The following is a 22,916-nucleotide window of genomic DNA, read 5'->3' as shown; positions in this document are numbered from 1 at the left end:
AATGACAATGATACACGGCAGATTTGACTAAAAATGTGGCAAATCCAATATTTGCTTATTAGACCCGAAAGCCAAGAAACCATTTGATCGAGTGAACCAGCTGCTCTGCTCATCATATCATAATTAGGCCTTACGTTCGGGTTGTTTCATAAAGTGGTGTCAGCTCTCTAATTTGGTGGGGGCTCCCAAAATGAGACAAAATAATTTCTTTCGACATACATAATCAGAAGTGGGTCGGTGAAGTTAGTACATCCTCTCGATTAATCATAATCATAAATGATTCGCTTTAATTTGATACAGATCACTTCGTCAATTATAATCAAGCTGGAGCCCAAAGAGAGAAGCAGTGATTGGCTTTGGGGGCTGTTGGTTCTGAGTCGCGCCACCGACAGTTTTGTTGCTTTATCAGAAGGGGGGGGGGGGGGGGGGGGGGGGGGGGGGGGAATATCGCTTCAATGTAGTGATATTCAATTTCATTTTTAATTTTAAGTTAAGAAGCCACTGATTTTATTTTCATATGTAAGATTTTCGATACTCCTTTATATCTTCTTTCTTCTGCACTCCACGTCCAATGCAGATGAGCTCAGAGGACAATGGGCAAGATCACGAGATGGTCCGAGGCGATTGCAGTTCAATTTCCTTTCGTTCTCTTTCGAATTTTTAATGTTCATAGAGATTTATGTAACAATGATATAGTGGACAAGACAATTCCGAGACTCACATTCACAAACTCAGCCACAACCCCCTTTTTTTCTTTTTAAGTTTTCGACATGACATACTGCATGCCTTTAGTCAATTCCTTCGGCCATTGTATATTGTGGGCTACATTTCTGATACTCATCACACTCTCTTGATCTGGGCCTTCTTTTTGAACCACATCTTTTGCCTTGGCCCAGCCCGATCCGTTTCACTTCCACCTAACATGTTTCAGCTAAGCTTAAATAAATCCCCACCCTACCAAGGGGATTTCTTCTTTTCCTTGAAGCCTTTTAACTATAGCTCCCACCCATCTAAATCATTGAGGAAGTCTTATATGTAACAGGTAAGTCATGTGATAGGTGTTACACAAGTCAATAGTTCTTGAGTTTATCCCTTCTATTTAGAGGAAGAGATGGACTCAATTTTATTGAACTTTAATCGGTCTTTGATATGCTCAAGATCTAGCTTTTCGAGGGTTTTTTATTCTCAGCAATAGCTGAAAAAAGGAAACAGCGGACCAGCGGCAGAATTGTGGCACATCAGCAGCAAATCTGAAGAGCATAGCAGAAATTCACTCGGCAACGCGCAGACCCACAACGAGATCAACCCTGAATAGTCAATTGCCAGGCCGAATCAACTTCAATCTAGGGTGAAATTTTGGCAGCCGTCTTGAGACTGCAATTGGAGTTCTAGGTGCTGGACTTCTATATTGATGAAGAGAAGGCGAAAGAAAGTTTATATTAGATTTTCTAAAATTAATTTCCATACATAATTCTACTCCCCTCCTCTCTTTTTCCTTATATTTTCCTTGATCCAAAGAAAGCCTTGAGCTTGTTGGGATAAGAAGGAAATGGAGGGGTGGGGAGGGAGAAAAAGTATAGTAAATGTAATATAATTGAGAAGTATAAAGCAAATCTTTATATTCTTATAAATTAAAACTCTTATTTAACCAACGTTACTTGGGTTTAAGCGCTTAAGTAAGGTCTCGGATTTGAATCTTTGTAAATGCAAAAAATCCATTATAAGAAAACTTTACCCCTTATTATTATTTTTTCCTTTTGTAAAATACTATTCTTTGTTAACCTTTTTTTTGGCAAAATACTATTCTTTATTAACTAACTAATGATATTATAATATATATCTTGGTAATTTAAATCATAATACTTTTTCAATTTTAGAGTGGCAATTATGACAATTATCATGATAGTGAAAAAAATTATACTGATTATTCTTGGCCCATATAGAGCCCATAATCTCCCAGCTCAGTCCAATAGGTAACCCATTTTCTAATTTGTCCACTGGACCCACTCTCCATCAATTAAAATTTGTCGGGGCCCCTTCTTGCATTTATTCCTATGGGCCCTCCAATTCTTCAAACTCCAAATCACTTCCTTTTTCTTCCTCACCGAATAATGCAATAGATGGGTTCTCATAACACAATATTGTTTTGTTGTAAAATTATAGATGAGAATATATATATATATATATATATATCTTGTGGGAACTTATTTAGGAATGAGAAAACTAAAATTAGTGTCGTGAAAAACTGAAATAGATGTTGATTAAAAGATTTATTATGGGATTCTGTTATTGAAAAGAATGTGACAATAATTTTGTGCTATATATATATGTTGGAGATTTAAATAATACAAAGAGAGCCAAGTTCCCTAATAATCTCTTTCACAGAAACAAGCATTTTTACTGTAAATGAGAAATATAGAAAATAAGAAAAAAATTAAAAAGAAAATACAAAGTAGTCCATAGTGTTTTTAGAATATTGAAAATACATATCAACCAGTGGCAGGAATCTACTCTTACAGCTTGTTTGGATATAAAGGGGTGGAGGGAGGGGAGGGGAAGGGAATGGAAGGGAATGAGGAGGGGTGGGGAAGGGAGGGGAAGGAAAGGGAAGTATAATGAATCACATTTTTGGATAAAAAATTATAATGTAGGTGGGGAATGGTGGGATAAGATAGCCCATTGAAACGAAACCTCCCCCATGTTTCTCTTCTTTGATTGATAGATCGACCTGCGTTTAGTTCGATTTCAGGTTCTTGACCTTGATGAAATATAACGGAATCAATCGGTTTTGTTTTGATTGGGGAGGTGGTATTCACTGTTCTTTCTTTTTTTTCGGATTTTTATTTTTATTTTTAAAATTAAATTAAATTGATTTAATTTAATTTCAGAATATTATTATATTTAATTCAAAATTTTAAAAAAGAATTTAGGACACCATGTCATTTCACCTAAACCTCTACATGCACCAAATATTTATTAGGATAATTTTAATCCTCAATATATAAAATCTCTCCCGTCCGCTTCCTATATCCTATCCTCTCCGGTCGTTCAAATATAACAGAGTAGATTTACTGCCCCGAATTCCATTAGAAAATCTTGGGATAAAATATTTCTCTTCTTATACTTTGATGAATATAATCCTTAGTTGTATTTTTCAACCAAAATGACACTTTGCCCGTTTGACTAACAAAATTTTTGGAATAGTCAGCAAAATACTTCTAATATATTTGTCATATATTGCCTAGTATGTCGGCCACATGCATTTTGAAGATTTCACTGTTTATATTTTAAATTATTATCATACGAATTCACCGAAAAGTTTATTATGATGCAATTGACTTGACTAATAAAATCATATTTATTACTTAAGCAAAAACTTCAATTCGATTGGAAAACGTATAGTTATTTTAAGCCTTACTTTTCAGAAGCTCGTGATCTTAAAATAGGGATAAAATTTGTCAGCATAGTAATCATTGGGTCATTCTGTTATAGTTAGATAATAAGATCTCCTTTTCGTTCCAATTTTTCGTTGAAGTCACTCCCAAAATGAAATCATTTTAATTTATTACTATTATTAAAACATTACCTATTTTTATTTCACATGAAATTTAAATATTATTATTTTGAAAAATGTCGAAGTCTGTCTTTCATTTGGCTTATAATGTACCATGAGAAAGTTTTTTGTTATACCGCCGAACGCATTCCCATAAGTCCTTTTTATCCGGCGTGAAGCATTTGGTGTTCAGAAGTCCAATTGTCCCAACTAGTTCAAAATTTAGTCAAGTCAGTCTATTAAGAGGTCAAGCTTTTTGTACGTAAATTTTATCTATTCACAAAACTCGAACATGAAAATCTGCTTAAGAAAACAAATATTGAATCACTTCAATCAATTCACATTGGTCATCACATTAAGTCCTTACATAGTCCCTTTTTTTTTTGTAATGTGTTATTTTTGGATTAAGTCCTTACATTGTCATGTTACGCTATTTAGACTTTTTTTTTTTTGGTAAGTTTAGAACTTTTTTTTAGTGCCTTTATTATCCAAAAAAGAAAAAAGAAAAAATAATGATCTTCCACTTTGTCTCATTTTAGGGAGTTTTCTCATACAAATTTTGTCCTCTATCCTTTGTTTCCCTGTATTGCTCTCATATCCCAACAACGCATTAGCGTCTTAACACAAAAATGATTATATTCTATTATAAGAAAAGGAGTAAGAAAAATTTTACTTTGTGTATCAAAACGATGGTCCAACCGTCATTGTGTTGAGAAAATCCTAAACAAAGATTGCATGTGTATTCTAACAAAGGAAAATTTAAAAAGAAAAATAAAAATCTGGAATAGATAGTTAATTGAAAAAGTAAAGAGTCTAATGGATCAAAAAGAAACATATATAGATGACTAGATTTTTTGGCTCGTGCAACGCACGAGATTTTTATTATAAATATATTTGCATTTATTTAATTCAAATTTAATTTGTTTTAGATAAATTTTAAAAAATTTATAAAAAGTGTTTCCTTTTTCTATGGTATGCTAGTTAAATGGCCATGTTACGCACGCATTCTATTAAACCCCTTAATTGGAGTAATGTGTCCATTCATTTCATTTTTCTTGTACACAATTAAATATGTGCAAATCTATCGTAACAAAAAAGTAATAGTGTTATAATTTGTGATAAATAGTAAAATACTTTCTTCTTTTGGAAAAAGAGGCATGCACACTAAACTTGAGAGGAAGAAAGAGAAAGAGAGAGAAATGTGGTAGAGGGAGAAAATAGTAGAAAGTGGATAATTATGTTGTTAAATTTGTAATTATAAATTGAATTATGTGTAATACGGGCACTTTGGAAAACGAAAAGTTACACCAAAGAGATCCTTCTCCCTTTTATCTAATAATTATATTCAAATACCTTAATGAATTATAATTGTAAGACCGGGATTTTTTTCAAATATGCATGCCTATACATATACTTACATATGCTTATATACATCTATATATTATATACTTTTATGCGGCAGGAGCTTAAATTAAATAAAAAAAAATTGAAAGGGAGCATGGGCTCCACGTGCCCCCTCACACTTTTCCCCTAAGCTTCCACCGTCTTCTTATTCCTTGCACTTATCTTTTTTTTCTTTTTTTCTTGAGTAGACTACCACTGTCGCCCTCAACTTATGTCATCGCCATCGTTTTTTCCATCGACATATTTTTGTCCCCACTTGGCCCCAAACATTTGGCATTCCAGCTACCAATTTTGCCTCTCCGTTTTCCCCCTTAACAGAAAGATGACATGGCGTTAACGCAATTGTTGACAATTATTTTTTAATCACAGGTGAAGGCCAGTCGTAGACGACGTCGTTTGCCACCGCCCCTCCTCCCCAAAAAAAAACACACTCAAACGACATCGTCTGGTCGTTAACCTTTTCTGTACTTGCCCCTTTTTACTGAAAATTGAAATTGAATCGCTAACCCTAATTTCCAATTCCCCCAAATTTGGCTTTGTTGCAGGAATGGATAGGGAGAAATTGAAGCCGTCAATGAGTTCATACTCTCAATCGCACTCTCGATAGTGCAATTCGAATGGCGCAAGTGATCCTATTACCGGGAAAGAGAGCTATTATCCAAGGAGCACAACTTACAACAGCTCAAGCATCAGTGGAGCCACATCGGTCTTCTGCAATTGCGGGGTAAGAGCTGCGAAGATGACTTCTTACACTAAATCAACCCTAGAAGAGCATTCTACCAATGCCCATTTTAGAAGAACGAGAGAAGGAGTTGTGGGTACTTCGAATGGGAAGATATGCTTGGGAGCTCATCCATGGTTTCTGAGGAGCAGAGGTTGATTAATTGTATGAGGAGGAGGAATATCTCCAATGAGAAACTGCTGAATAGACTTAGAATTATTTGTTGGATTTTGGGAATATTGGTTGTATTTATGGGTTTGGAGATTGTTCTGGTGGTGTGAATGAAGTGTGGTATGAGAATGATATGAGATTGGTTGTTCTGGAGTTACTTTACATTTTGATATTCTTGTTTAAAGCAACTCCTATGGAGTGTGTGCATCGAATGATGAATCAGGCAATGAAAGTACTGTTATTTTACAAGAATGTTACGTTCTTACTTTGTCATATCAGTAAAACTGCTTCAAAACCATAGACAACTATGGAGAAATTAAGTACTTGTGCTTCACAATTGCTTTAACTTTGACATTTCATTAAAAGTGCTTCGGAACCATATACAACTGCTTCATTGATGTACTTGTGCTTTACAACTGCTTTACTATGTTGTTTTTAAAAGACATTGTGTTTGACAGAGTTATACATTGATATACATTTCTAAAATATGCATTACCAATATCCCTACCCAAAAAAGAACTCTCACTAATTAAGTTGCTTCAAAACAAATATGCATACTGGAATCCCTACCCAAAAGAACACCTACTAATGAAGTTGCTTTACGAGTAGTTGTTGGAGTTGGATGATGAGACCATCTTCTTTGACATAGCCCTCGTGACCCTGGTTGATGGTTGCATAGATTCACTTGTCACACGATTCTGCCCCTTGATGTCAAATGGTGCAGGGGTGATTGTTAGAGGATCATGCTAAACAGGTGGTGGATGAGATGGATTTGCTGGCTGAAAGGGACTCCTTAACTGCTGTCTCATATGAACAGATGGTGGATGGGATCGAAATGGATTTTGCATGCTTGGCTTGCGAGGTGGGGGTCTCACTGCTGATGTACTTGCCATGGTTGGTCTCACTGTTGATGTATTTGGCATGCTTGGTCTCACTACTGATGTACTTGTCATGGTTGGTTGGGGTAGTGCATATACATATGGCCTACTTAGAGCTATCCCTCATCCATAGGTCCAATTTTTCTGTAATCTATTGCACAATCACAGTATATTATTGTGGATTTTACAATCAAACCAATATGATATAGTGGATTCCAATATGCATACCTGCACTTGATTAGAAATGGTTGGAGTTAGTATAAATAGTGGAACATCTTTAGGTCGGGTATCCTACAAAAATGATATAAGACTACCATTTTAGCTATAAAAGATCGAAATAACTATTTTGAATTGAATGAGCTACTTAGTACCTGAACTTGAGTGGATAAGGGAGATGCATCACTGCTACTGTTCCTGGGTTGTTTTTCTGGCCCTTCACCATTTATACTATTGCCCTGACCCAGACCATTCCTGCTGTTCCCCTGTTCTTCACCCTTTTTCCTGGTCGTTTCTCCTTGCGCAGTTGTGCAGGCCCTTTGTCCTTCAACCTCGATAGTTGTGCCATGCATAATAAGAAACGTGAAATTCTCATTACAAGCATCCTTATTAATTATTTTCAACACTCAATTATTGAAGTGATGAAATTACCTTGTCCTTTGCATAAGTCTTGGCCTTATTTGATGGTCTTTCCTTCTTTACAGTTCCCCTACACAATATACTATTATGACCTTTCCTACCACACTTTCCACATGTAAATGTCTTCAGTTTTCTTATTGCCTTGAATGGATTATGAGGCAAATCATTGGCTCTGCTTATCTTCTTCTAAGGCCTTCATCTACCCTTGCAATATTTAGGAGGCTGAATAGAATCATCTCCATTCTGATCCTATTGGTCAGATCCTTTCACTGGGTGGATGTATGGCCTGTACATTTCTCTCATGTCTCCTTCGAGTAATACTCATTGACAAAAAGCTCAGGTTGAAGGTCATTATGGCCTATACAAGATACTGCATGAGCACATGGGATCCCACTAAGTTGCCACTCTCTACAAGAGCATGTGCACTCTTTAATGTCTACAACATACTTCTCATTCAATCTCACTGCATGTTGAACCTCGAACACTGAGATATTTGCATCTCCTACCCACAGTGGGATCCATGAATTGCTCGTTTGCTTGGCAACCTCGAGCTTGGTCTGTGCACCAGGAGTGATTGGACCCCTATATTGTGTCAACTGCTTCCTGATTTTTTTTCATCTTGTTCATCAGATATACCCTTATTTCTTCCAACATTGAAATGATGGGTTTGCCTATCATTTTCACTATAGTTGCGTTGAATTGCTCTGACATGTTGTTGGTCAAAACATAGTTCTTGCTTGTAGTACTGAATGAAACTCTTATCCAGTTGTGATGTTGTAAATTATTAAGATATGTCAATGCAGGCATACTCAGCTCCTTCAGTTCCAAAAACTTCTTTTTGAATTCTAGCATTGTCAGGCATCAAGCATAGTCCCACAACAGGTTTCTTAACTCTGCAATTCTCCAATATTTCCATATATTGCCCTTTAAGTCTCTCAAACAGAACCCATGCTTTGTTCTTGGAGCTAGCTCTTCCATAGCTGGTAGAAGATCCTACAAAACAATTAAAAGTTTGTCGTTAAACTGCATCACACATTGCACATATCAATTAACACAATGTTTTATAGTAAAAGACCACAATACCTTTTGCATGTCTGAAATAAATTCTCAATCCTAATCTTTGAAATGTCCTATATCTTTGAAAAGTCGAGTAAGGAACCAACTCTATGTGTCCTTAGTCTCTTGGCCAACGATGGCATATACAATGTCATAAAAGGAATGGTTTACATCTTGACTGACTGCTGCTAACAGGGTGCCTCCACAGTAACCTTTAAGGAAACACCCATCTAAACCTATAAGAGGTCGGCAACCAGATAGTACTCCTTTTTTACATGCATCAAAGCAACAATATAGCCTATCAAACATCGTTGGAAAAGATGGGTTTGGTCTCTCAACATGTATCCCTACAGTTGAGCCAGCATTGCTTGTCAAAATCTCCACACAATAATCTATCAGTCTTGCATACTGTTCCTTCTCAGAACCTTCAACAACTTCCCTAACAATGCGTATAGCTCTGTAAATCTTCATGTCAGCCAATCGAACTTGGAATGTGCTGGCCATGTACTTGAAGGTATCAACAACAGTCATGTTTTGAACTTGCCTCATGAATTCGACAAGCTTGTCTGCAATCCATTTACTGGTACCTTGATGGTTTTTCAACTTCTTGCTACATGTATGAGTGGGATTGAAAGTCTTGATCTGATAACTCCCATGAACTTCTGCCCAAGAACAAAATATGTTCGAATCGCAACCTTGTTCACATATATACCTGCATCTCCATTTGTCAGTCTTCACTAGTTTCATTGGCCTCCCCAATGCTATTGTGTAGTCCTTCACAGCTTGCTTAAACATTTTCAATGTTGGAAAAAGCATATATAACTGCAAATCGACCTGTCCAAATGGTGCCCTTTTATTGAATTGTGGAGGCTTAATCTCATCTCTTCCTTCATCATCACTGTTCCTTTAATGCTTCACATCTGATCAGAATGATAACCCCCTTCATCATCAGCATCATCAATTGTCTTTCTTGCCTCATGGGGCCTCTGAATATCCTCAACATTTGGATACCTGTGCCTACCATTACACGCCCTCCACTTTTGTTTCTTTGCCTTCTTTGAATTTGGCATTGGATTACCAGAACATCTTGGGTTGCCACTTCCAGTATCTGCAACAATTTCGTCCTCATCATCTTTATCATCCTCATCATTTGCATCATCCTCATCATCTTCACTGTCTCCACCCTCATCTTCATGTCTTGGTTTATAAGCATTATCTTCACTGTCTTCACAGTCATCATCTTCACTGTCTCCATCAATAACTTCCACTTTATCATCATTTTGTTCTATAACATTCTCACTACTGACATCATCCTCTACCATGTCATCCTCATGCTCAAAATAGGAATGTATTTCTCTGTTTTGAGCTTTTTCACGAACAGTAGAGTAAAGCATTCTAACGTCCGTGTCATTTTCAAGAGGTCTTAGCCCATCCTTTACTTCTAAACCTGGATCCAACCAATAAATTGTCTTGTATTTGGCATTGTCCCCATAAAGCTCTTCAAACCTCCACTCAACAAGTGGAATTGATATATGATCGATGTCCACATAGTCCCATTAATCAATTTGTCTCCCAATGTACTCCATTTGGGGTTCAGACACAAGCACACCCCCATGATGGAAAACGACAGTATAGTAGTCATCTTCAGCCATACCGTGAATAAACAAATGATTAAGCCAAAAATCACAGTCATTATGCAGAAAACAACAAACACAACAAAGAAAAGGGGGACCACATCGAACAAACCGAAAAAAAAAGCCAACAGCAACTCAAGAAAACAATTTGAAGGCTTTTTAACCAACAAACAGTCAAAACCATGTGAAGAAAACAAAAGCCAATGGCAACTTCAACGCTCCAACACAATGACAAAAGCAAAGGACCACAATCATAACAAAGAATGGGAGGACCACATCGAAAAAACTGAAAAGAAGAAAGAAGAAGTTTTTCCTCACCTTGATTGCCCAATGCGTGGATAGAACCTCAAAGAATATTCTACAGTTCCTTACCGACTAGTCTTCCTTCAAATGTATCAGAAGATAGACATTAGGGTTTCATAAATTTTCAGAAAATTGGGAGCAAATGTCAGATTGGCGCCAAAATGGGGGAAAGAACTGATCAGTTTGGGGGAGGGGCAACGACGTCGTTTGCGACTAGCCTTCACCTACGATTAAAAAATAATTGTCAACGACGGCGTTAACGCCAGGTCGGACTCTAGGTCATCTTTCTGATAAGGGGGAAACGGAGGGGCAAAACTAGTAGACAGAATGCCAATGTTTGGGGCCAAATAATGGCAAAAATATATCAAGAGCAAAAATGGTGGCGATGGCATAAGTTGATGGCGACAGTGGTAGTCCACTCTGTTCGTGGGGGCTGGGGAAGACAAACGAAGGAAACAAAGCACGAGAGAGAGAGAGAGAGAGAGAGAGAGAGAGAGAGAGAGAGAGAGCGATAGAGAGCGAGTGGGTCAAGAGCTTGAGCGTGAGCTTGAGCTCGATGAAGAGGAAGAGGAAGAGGAAGAGAAATGACAGAGCAAGGATGGGACAGGAGCAGGCCAGGGGCGAAGAAACCAAACAAAGAGATGAAAAGAGGCAGAGAACGAGATAGAGAGCTCGAACGGCAATTGAAGGTAAGAATTACATCCCATTCATTGCTAAATTCACTATTTCTAGAGTCTAGAGGGATAAAGCTTGGGTGAGGCTCATTAATGGCAGCTTGATCTGTAGATGTTATTAGTTCGAAAATTTGATATGGTTAGGCTCCTCTGATCATTCGAAGGGTATGGCTTTTTATGGAATTGGATTTCGTTATACGGTTGGAAAGTAATCACGATTTTAAATTTCTGAAAATCATAACGAAATGTCAACTTCAACCTGCATTTTTAAATTGATGTCTTCATGTTTTGACAGGCCGTTTGTTTCTAAAACATGGTCCACCCTATAAGCTTTCTAGAGACTCCAAGATTGTGGTATTCGGAGTTTTATAGAGAGAGCCGAGCTTCTGAAGTTGGGTCATCGCACAGCTCGGGTCTGTTCTGTAACAGCCCGCATTAGCAACTTCAGGAGGCTCGTCAAGCTCACTCAGACATTGGATTGCAGTGATTTTTATTTGTATAGATTTGTGTCTGAATCTACTATTTTAGGTATTTTTTCAGGATTTTCTGAAATAGCAATATTAATTATCATATTTTCCGTAATGTGTGGGTTTATCGAATTTTCTTTCCTCAAGTCCAAAACTGCCCACTTTCATGCTCTTTAAGCACGATCTTCCTTGCTGGTCATATCTGATTTTAGTGTTTGTTAAGTTGATTTTCGTCTTTTCAAGTTAGAGATGTTATTTTACGAACGTTTGGACTTTTGACTGGCAAATTCGTTTTAAAGGTACTAAGTTTTTGTTAAATGATCAGAGGAAGGTTTAGGGTTCGGCTTAACGAGAAGGGGCAGAGGATGAGAGAAGAGAGTTCATGCGCATGGGTATATGGATGTTTCTATTTTCACGAGTATCTTTTGTTTGATTATGTATTTCTCGTGGATTTAGTAACTTGAATTTCTAAATTTGGATTGGGAAATTGGGGTAGATTCTTGAAAGGTGACGTAGTGAATAGGGGAATTTGATTTTATTAAGATTTAGTGTGAAATTTAGTCATAACGTGCTGCTGAGCTTTTGCTTTGTTTGATCATATCTTTTTCATGAATTGGATAAGAGAGTGTACTATGAAGAAGTTGGTGGACAGTAAAATGAAAGTTTCTTTTGTTGTTGCCTCGTTAGATGATTCGAAGGAACAGGGGTAGAATTAAATTACGTAATTTCAAAAGTATAATTTTTGGTCCTTCCTCCAAATGAAAAGAAGTTGTCTTTAATAGAATTTTTCTGAAGAATTTAGTCCTTTATTGATTGAATTATCCTATTAACGATCAATGTGAAATCCTTTGTTTATTTACTTAAACAATATGTCAAATGGAGATTATTTAAAGTGGTGTTTGAACAAAGATGAGAGAGTTATAGGACAAAATGAATATGACATAAATGATTTTGCATTGTATTATGGGTTGTAAAGAAGTTCGTGGGAGGTATTGGAAGCCCCGTAATGGTGCTATGTTAATTATTCTCTGAAGGCTCGACCTAGTGAGCTATCTTCCTTGGAGTTGTCAGTGAGTACTATATTCCCTTGTGAAATGATGTATTATAGTTATATAAATTATTTAAGAATAATATTGTGATAGTTAGATTAATGAATCGGTCTTACTATGTTATGTGAAAGGATTTGAGAGATATTGCCTATTATGTTTCATTTTGACTTGAGGTATGCAGTGTAAGTATATTGTTTGTGTATGAGATATGTGATGATAGTGTTATACATTTGTAATGTGATTAAGATTTTGCTTGTGTATATTGATATTATTTGACTATAGCCATGGGACAGTTGGTCGTGGCGGAATAGAAAAAGGGGCCCAAATGGCCGCTGGTCTCGGCGGAATAGAAAAAGGGGCCCAAATGGCTGCTGGACCTGGTGTAATAGAAAAAGGCCCCGAACGGCCACTGGACTTGGTGGAATAGAAAAAGGGGTTCTAACAGCTACTGGATCCAGCGGAATAAATAAAGGGGCCCGAACGGCTGCTGGACCTTGCGGAATATAAATAGGGGCTTGATTAGCCACTGGACCCGACGGAATATAAAAAAGAGCCCGAATGGCCGCTAGACCCAACAGAATATAAAATTGAGGTTTAACTCTTATCGCCAAAGGTTAATAGGCGGCCTCCGCTTATGAGATATGGATATTGGAAGCTGATGATGATATGAGTGAGATGTGCGGGGTCACGGTACCGTCCTAACTTGTTGCAAGGAAATGCAACCCTATGGCTATATTGTTTGACTAGTGTTGTGTATTGTTTGTTTGGATTGATTTAGATGGATTTGATGATTGTTGAGTGTCGGAATATGTTCTTATACTTGAATGCGGGTGAGATGCTAGAACTTGATATGTCAAATGATTGTGTAGTGATTTGCTATGAAATGCTAAAAGAATGGATATTTGATGTTTATGCGATATTGGATATTAGAGAAATAGTTGGAAGAGTTGTGTGTATTTGTTAGTAGGACTTAAATTTAGTTATTATAGTGGATATAATTATTAATATACTTGTATATATATATATATTTATACCATATATGTGTGCGGGTGAACTGATAGTTGGATTAGATGTAATTTATTTGAATATTTGGTTGTTTGCAATTAAATATTTGTTTAATAATAATTCATTTTGCTTTGAAATATAGTACTCGCTGAGATGCAACTCACACCCTGCATATATTTTTCTAGATAAGCTTCTAGCTGCGCGAGAGAATCATTGTTGATATCAAGGATCAGCTCGAAAAACTAGGTAGGGACCTTAGTTATTTAATAAGTATTTTTTTTGTATGATATATATATATATATATATTTGTGTGTGTGTGTGAGAGAGAGAGAGAGAGAGAGAGAGCTTGATGGTTTGGTTATATATATTTGGGAATTTATGGAAAGCATGTTTTTATGTGAATAATGTATATGATAATTGATATTGAGGGAATACAGGGGAAACTCTACCAAAATTTCGGGTCGTGACAATAATTAATTCATATATTTTTACTATATTGGAGAATGAAAGTAGCGGTGTAACTTTTCAAAATTATCAATTCTCCAATTTGATAAAAAAAATAATAACTATAATTTTAGAGGATAAATTTATAATTACCATATTTATGCATAAGTTTTGAGATATATTAAAATTAAAATATTGGGCAAATTACACAAAAAAACCTCAATTTTGTAAAACATCTCAATTTTGTCATAAATTTTGTTTTGTAACAAAAAAACCACATGTTTTAGAATCGTTTCAGATTTGACCTCGCGTTACCATTTTGTTAAGTTTGCCGTCTATTTGCCTACGTGGACTTCACGGGACCCACAAAATTCACACATCATCTGATCATCATCTCTTTTCTTTCCAAAAATAACCTAAATTTTCAGAAAAAGTCTCAGTTTTGTTTTAAATTTTGATTTGTAATTTAAAAAATACATATTTTAAAAATTTCTCAGAAATGGTCCATGAGAGGAGATGCTAGCCGGGGCCGACTTTAGGAGCAAAAACATATGGTTTTTTTCATTACAAACCAAATTTATGATAAAATTAAGACTTTTTTGAAAATTTGAATATTGTTTTTAACATATCTTATATGTTTATTGATTTATGTCTGAAGTTAATAGTCCACGTATGCAAAATTGACGAAATTTATAACGGAGGTAATTTTTTAGACAATTTAAAAAACTTATAGTTTGTTTTGTTACAAAACAAAATTTAGGACAAAACTGAGACGTTTTACAAAATTTAGGTTTTTTTGTGTAATTTGCCCTAAAATATTTTACGCCCAAATATATTTATGCATCCCTATTAAAACTATTAAGCATTTAATCCTAATTGTATAATATTTACAATCATGCCACTGTTTATTATACCGTATTCAAGTTTATTTATATAGTAGTTTTCAATTCTCAATGCGTTGCACGGATTTTTTTACATATAATAATGATTTACAATAATTAGAGATGAATATGCTTCGTTAGAACAATAAAACTTTTTAACAATTAATTTCTAATTCGAGCAATAATTCAATTTTGTACGTATTTTTTATGTTTAAAGTGCATTGCATATTTATATAATCATTTGTATGTTATGTAGAATCTTTATATACGCTAAGTTCAAATATACAAGCGGATGTTGAGATTTAAATCCCACATTGAAAAATCAATGAGAAAATCACAAGTTTATATGAGATTGAGTATTAAAATCTATTAAATTGACTTTTTGGATTGGATATGGGTCCAATCATTTGTAGGCCTAGTGGAAATTTTATAGATCGTACATGCCTCTTCGAACAATGCCATTTACATAGTAGGGAGATCAACAGAAGTCTGGTCTCTATTTTAAAGCTTTCCACAATATGCTTGTCGACGATAGCGGGAAATGGTTCAAAAGTACTTAAATGACGCCAGATACTTGGTAACTTGGGAAGCTTCACAAGGTTTCTAAGTTGTCATCGGTTGAATATGATAACTAGTTGCAGGAAAGGGAATCCCATCTTTCTCAGTAGAAGGCTTTTGACGAGTAGGCAACTAGGCAGAAGTAAACTCTTGTTACTAAGGGGGACAACATGATCCCGAAGGCAGCTGCACTCGAAAAAGAGTTAGAAAAATTGAGGGATGAGATAAAGAGAGTTTCTATAAGTGAGACGAAGGACATGCCATTATAGACGAACTCATAGGCCACTTCTCCATAAGTGAGAATCGTTTTGCTTTGCAGGCAAGCAAAGCAGTTCTTTTATTTTCAGAGATATTGTCAGAACTTATCAATAAAGTGCAACATTTTTCTTGATGTAACTTTATTATCTTCTCCACTAGGATCGCTCGCATTCGCTTTAATAGTTAAAATTGGAACCTCGACAGGACTTGCAGTTGTAGGAACCCTCAAGGTGGCTGAAGTGGCGTCCAACGCTTGTGCTTGCCTGGGAGCATTGTTGTGGCCTTGGCTCAATTCTCCTATATTCTTGAGGTTGTTCATCAGATAAGCTATCCGCATATCTCTCTGTTCGAGGACCATAGCCATGTTGGATACCTAATCCTCCAGAGTTGACGTGTTTGTCATAGCATGAGCATTTTGATGTTGCTGATTGAGCTTTTCCTTTCTGCCACCGTCCATCATGGTGATAGGGGAGTAGAGTTACCACTTTGCAATATCTTCCTTCTGGTCATCGTTCTCTTCCTGCAGAATCTGCTACTCCAATATCTGTCCAACTAACTTTGGCACGTCTAGGGAAAGATTAGGATTTCGATCCAATGTGGCATGTCGAGTCTCACCTCTTTTAGGTCTAGAACCAAAAAGCTTACTTTGGGCTATCTTATTTTCTAGATTTTGGTTTGTGAGAAAGAGATGAAAGGTAAAGATGTCCGACAGGCTGTGTCAAAAATTTGTAGCAACAAATTTCAGGTTTTATGTAAATAGACAAGATATAAATTGCGACAGAATAATATTAATATTAATTATGTGAAGGTACATTATCTATTAGAAAACTAGTAAATGAAATATAGATCTTGTGATTCTCTTTCTTGTGTAATGGGTCTTGATCAAGGGATTGTGTAGCTTGTCCTCCGTTGAGGAATATTGATAAAACTATTGAGGGCTTCGGACTTGACTCAACCATGGAGTTCTCCAAGTCTTTAGTTTGACAGTGTTTCGAGAGGATTATATTGCCTCAATTTCAGCAGACCTTTCTCCCGGTCTCTATGCCTCCTTTTTTTTTGGTGTCATTGTCTAAAGGGCTTTATTTTATAGAGGAGAGGAGAGAGACTGTTAATCCTTGTTAGAAAAGGATCGCCGAGTACCTACCCAAAATGAGTCAAACTTTCTCATCTTGTGGGATCAAAATAGGATTCAAATACAAGCAATAAGAAGATCGGGAAAAACCACAATGTGGGGAAAAAATACAGGACCAACTCCAACCCAACTTCACTATAAATAGTGGCCACACATTGTTTTCTATCAAGAACAAACTTTCGGATCAGCCCTGTCAGCATCCCATTTCGGTCCACCGACTCCAAAGCGACAAAATCATCACTTTGTCACCTCGCATGAAGGAAGTATTTCTAGCGAATTGCTCGAGCATTCATGGCCTTTGAAAAAAGTGACATCAATTTTATAAAAATATTTTTACGGGGTGTCTTTGAATTTCACGCGCGTCGACGTCAATTTTCAAATCCGAGAAGAAAACTCAAGGTCAGAAAATATTTTATTACATAACATTGATCTGTAAATTTTTCTGAACACAATGCCGGTCCTGGATCATTTTTTGGACATCCAATTGCAAAGACGAGAATTTTAATTTCGACGCGCGTTAAATTTGAATTTTCGAAAAAAAAAAGGTCAGGTCGGTCAGAGCTGGTCTGACCGACATGACAGACGGGTCAGGGTCGGTCAGACCTGCTGCCCCTTTAAAAAAAAAAAGTCAAAGTTAAAGTCAAAGTTTGACTTTCCCTTCCACTCCTTCCCCTAGCTTCTCCCGTTTCCTGTTCTTCTTCTTTCCTTTTCTTTTCTTTCCTTCTTCTCGGGATCAAATCTTCTAATCTTCGGCAAAAATCTCGCCGATTTCGATTTCCTTTTTCTTCTTGGCGAAACCCTAGCAAAGAAGGGGAGGCAGCAAAAAAAAAAAAAACGGCAGCTCTCTCTATCTGGGGCTCTGGCTGAATTTTTCGAAAAAATCCCAGAGCTCGCTCATTCTCCAAAAGAAAAAAACCTCAGCTCGTTCCGGTCCTCATGCACGGCCGACGGCTCGATTTTGTGGATCCTCTCGGCTTGAAACGACCGGGATTTCTCAGAGCTCGTCCACGGAAACGAAAAAAACCGCGACTCGACCTCACATCCGAGACTCGGAGCTCGACCTCACCCCGAAGACTCCCAGCTCGACTTCTCGCCGAGACCCACAGCTCGCCCACGAGGAACTCTCAGCTCGACTTTTCGCCGAGACCCGCAGCTCGCCCACGGCTGAAAAGTTCCCAGCTCCCTCGCCGAACCCGCAGCTCGAACAGGCCCGGCCCAGAAGCCCAGCGCGGCCCGGTCCAGATCCCCACGGCCCAACAGCCCAGATCTCCGCGGCCCAACTCACTCCCAGTCCGGCAGCGGCCCAGCCCAGTCATCCAGCTCGGCCCAGCAGCAACACGTCCATCGGCCCAGTTCAGCCCAATCCGCATTCGTCCAGTGATTTCTTACTTTATTTTTTTTATTTACAGAACCGCCCCTCAACTCCCCGAATTAGGTAAATTCTCGACTTAGTGGCATGATTATGGCTCCTTTCCTGAATATTATTACTTGCTTGATGGATATAATGTGAAATGAGTGTTCTTGGGTCGCGTGGGTGATCGGATTTGTCCCGAACTCGACTTTACGAACTTTCCGTTTTGTCACATTTCAGTCCAAAGGACGCATTTCATTTTTTCAGATCTGCCCCGAACTCTAAAAATTATTTTCAATCAAGTCCCGGTCATTTTACTATTTTCAAATTTGTCCTTGAATTTGTCAGAATTTTTCAAGCATCCCAAATAACTTTCCAAGTTGTTTCAGTTTAGTCCCGGGGCCTTTTTCACCTTTTTTTTAGATCTGCCCCGAATTTCAAAATTTCTTTTCAATCAAGTCCCAGTCATTTGACTATTTTCCAATCGGTCCTGGAATTCCCAGAAATTTTCAAGCATCCCAAATAACTTTTCAAGTTGTTTCAGTTTAGTCCTGGGGCCATTTTTTTCGTTTCCAGATTAGTCCAGATTTTCAAATTCATTTCAAACAAGTCCTGGGACAGTTTCAGTAATTTTACATAGTCCCCAACTTTTCCATAATTTTCAAATCGGTCCCCAAAACTTCACCCGAATTTTTAAATCAGTCCCTGCTCTTTTAAAATCGTTCAATTCAGTCCTCTGGACATTTTCTAAAAATATCCGACCCCTTCCTACTTGGATCACCCACCGACAATGTATGTGCCCCATTTAAATATTTTATTTTTGTAATTATATGTATACAACGTGACCATGTCGGAAATTAGGGTTTATCGGACGGTCAACTAATGGCTATCTCGACGACTCGAAATCCGTTGACTAAAGCATTTGGCAAATTTCTAGTTAACCTAAAATTCTACATACGGGGTAATCAGGACGTTAAATTTGGCTAAATTAAATCACTGGACTCTTTTAAATAAATTGTACGAACTGATTAATAATCTGTAATCGCATCGACAGTTCAAGAACTGTTAGTCATGCCTTTTTCAAAATTCACAATTTCAAAAGCACCGAGATACGTACAACGTAATCTTGATTTTCATGCACACACATATTTACTGATTCAAGGGCATGATTACCGGTTCTTGTCCTGCCGTCACTCTAGTGTAGGTTTGTGTTTAGAACGGGTTAAAACATGAAAAAACGGATTAATCACAATCTCGGCATAATCAACATGGGCAAATAGTCAAGTAGAGGGTTAGGTTTTGGGTTTTAGGTGAAAACACTCTTAATCTGTAAAAGCCATATTGCCACGATACAGAATAATCTAAAAATAACCCACACATTCGAGACTCGATCACAGATGTCATGTCTATCGGGTCCGTTTTAAATAATGCCGAATGCTACATACCCTATCCATCATCCCTTTTGTTTGTTTTAGGGTAGGATTTGTATGCCAAGATACCCCGGATAATAATTGATTAACTCACGTAAATTCGGCAATAACAAAATCTCATTGTTTGTTTATTTGCGCTTACTTGTTACATTTTTACACGTATTTGTTATGCGGGTCGAGCCCGACCCTTTAGGATACGATTCACATGGGGTCCAACGCCTCAATCGTAGATTACGGGATCTAATCCCCTAAACACCAAGTGCGCACCTTAATTTTAATTTCAGTCTTTTCAAACCACACGGTGAGCACGAGTGGGATAATGACCGAACGCGAACTGATCGGGATTCAGTTGTTGTAATTTGTATTTTATTTATTTGAGAGGACAATGTAAGGATTTATGCTGTATGTTTATTCATGTAAGAATCCCGGTCGGAGTGTTTCTTCGAATTTATGGTGTCAAAACGGGTAAGATGAGCGGAACTTAATTAAGCGATAATTAAATAAAAAATGGCAAACCTAGACAAGCTAGAGTACCAATAGGGCATGCGAGATATAGGCTCGCATGTAACAGAACCCCCGAATTCGGAACCTCGGGTTTCGCAGACCATATGCCTTAGCATTGTAGGTGTACCTCGTACCCTAGACCTGGGTAACTTGCCGGCCCTTGACCTTCGGGTCATAAAATGGCAAGTGGCGACTCCTTCTCACGTGCGTCCGTCGCGCGTCCCCGGGAAGGTGGACACTCCCAAGCCGCATTGCATTTAGGCGCGCGCATGCGTGCCCCGACGAGATGAAATTCGGGTGCGCACAAGCCCTAACCCGAGAAAAACCTCTCTTGGATCAAAAACCAATTCGTCGCCCGGATAGAGCATATTACAAACTCAGTCAAAACAACACCTACAGACTCAAACAAAATTTTTAACAGCTGAAAACCTAGCCCCAGAAGTCGTGAGGCCGCTAGCAAAATTCCATCTCGATTGGAGTTGATTTGACATCCCGGCTGAGGTTTGACTCGTGCTGGTCGCTGCCCCTATACAGACGAATTTCTGAACAGCTTTTTGGTCGTCTGCTATGGTTTTCTATTGGTTCAACCCCTTTCTTGCTGCTGCAATTGCTCAATTTATAATGAGAATGAAAACCCTTAAAATGTTGAATCATGGGCTAACTAAAGACCGGATTGAAACCCAATGAGCTCATTTCTTTCTCCAGATACCCAACAAACTCCCCCTCCTGACTTTTTGAAGGGTTCCACTATATAGGCAGTACCTTGAATACTGGAAAATTTGTCCTCAAACTCCTGTTCTCCCTTTCCATTTTCATGAGGCAAAATCTCTCCCGAAACTTGGCTTTCCATATTTGATCTTCTCGGTAGACCATCTGGTTGTGCTTGTTGACTCTCCTGCTTCACTCCATCGTTCATAGGCATCTCAATAATTGCAGCCTCTTCATCTAAACGAGGAGCACCATCATCTGTACGATCTGCCTTGCTCTCAAGTGATAACCAACGAACCTCGTGAAAGCTTCTACTTTTCACAACTATATGAAGTTGTCCTGTGCCATTCGGTTATTTTGTCTCCCCCTTTGACACAATCTACAAATTCCGCCGTGAACCTCCATCTTGAGCACACACAAAAATCTAACCTTGCCAATCCTGAAGCTCTGATACTACTTGTTGGAAGAAGATCAATAAACACCTACACACAGCAAGTCAAACTTTCCCGTCTTGTGTAATCAAAATAGGATTCAAAAACAAGCAATAAGGAAGATCGAGAGACATCGAGATTTTTAATGTGGAAAACTCCAATATAGAGAAAAATCGCAGGGCTAACACCGACCCAACGTCACCATAAATAGTGGTTACACATTATTTTCCATCAAGAGCAAACCCTTAGATCAACCATAACTCGAGAAAAACCTCTCTTGGATCACAAAACAAATTCATCGTCCGAATAGAGCGGATTACAAACTCAGCCAAAACAACACCTACAAAGCTCAAATAAAAAATTCTTAACGTTCAAAACCTAGCCCCAGAAAAGATAAAGCACCGATTTCCTCCAAGCAGTCAAACTGAAAAGATAAAACCCCGGGTGTAGATGGATTTCCGCCTGGGTTCTTTCGGCAGCTATGGCCTGAATTGGGCTAGGACATCTTAGTGGCCACACATCATTTCTTCCACACAAGTCATATGCTGCGGGAAGTCAACCATACTTTGATTACTCTCATCCCTAAAACGGAGAGCCCATCCATAGTAAATGATTGGCGTCCCATCAGCCTATGTACAACAATTTACAAGGTGATAGCGAAAGTGATTGCTAATCGATGCAATCAACTACTGGCGGGTCTTATTTCTCCTTTTCAAAGTGCATTCGTCCCCGAAAGGCTCATCACAGACAATATCCTCTTGGCTCAAGAAATATTCCATGTCATCCGGAGATCATCGATTGTACATGGCCCTTGCTGCAATCAAACTGTACATGAGTAAGGCGTATGATTGGATCAATTGGAGTTTTTTGCAATCGGTATTGAGCAAAATGGATTTCTCGCAGCAATTCATTCAATGGATAATGCAGTGCATCGCGACTGTCTCCTATTTGATACTTGTAAATGGAAGATAGAAGGATCGATTTCAACCAACTCAAGGTTTACGACAAGGTGACCTACTCTTCGCATACTTGTTTGTTCTGGTGGCCAATTCTTTATCTGCAAATCTGCAGAGAGCACAACAACAGGGATTTCTGAGGGGCATAAAACCGCACCGAAGATTACAGGACATTAGTCATCTCTTCTATGCTGATGATAGCCTCATTTTCCTTGAGGCCAACATTATGAATCTAAATTGGTGTCTCGACCCATTGAATCAATATGAAAGAGTGTTAGGACAGAGGATAAATTTCAATAAATCTAGTATCCTATTCAGCAGGAATGTTCCACAGGCATTCTGGGACGTCCTACAGGTAGGAATGGAGCTCCCATCATTAAAATCCATAGATGAATATCTCGGCCTTCTAATCTTGTGGACTTTCCGAGGATGACATAGTGCATCGGCACTCTTTTAACGTCTCCAAAACCGCATCGAAGCTCCTCACACCAGCAGGTAGAGAAGTCTTGATTAAAACAACGCTCTCTGCTATTTCGACGTTTAACTTCCCGTGTAAGTTGATGTCGAAAGGAGCCATTGAGAAGATGGAAGCACTAATCAGATGGTTTTGGTGGTCCAAATCCACGACATCTGCGGGAATCCTTTGGGTAAAGTGGTCTAAATTGACAAAATCTAAAGTAGCAGGAGGCCTGGTATTTCGGCAGCTACATGA

The sequence above is a fragment of the Punica granatum genome, chromosome 4 (assembly GCF_007655135.1).
Source record: "Punica granatum isolate Tunisia-2019 chromosome 4, ASM765513v2, whole genome shotgun sequence".
Classification (NCBI taxonomy): Eukaryota; Viridiplantae; Streptophyta; class Magnoliopsida; order Myrtales; family Lythraceae; genus Punica; species Punica granatum.
This window is presented reverse-complemented; position numbering follows the sequence as displayed.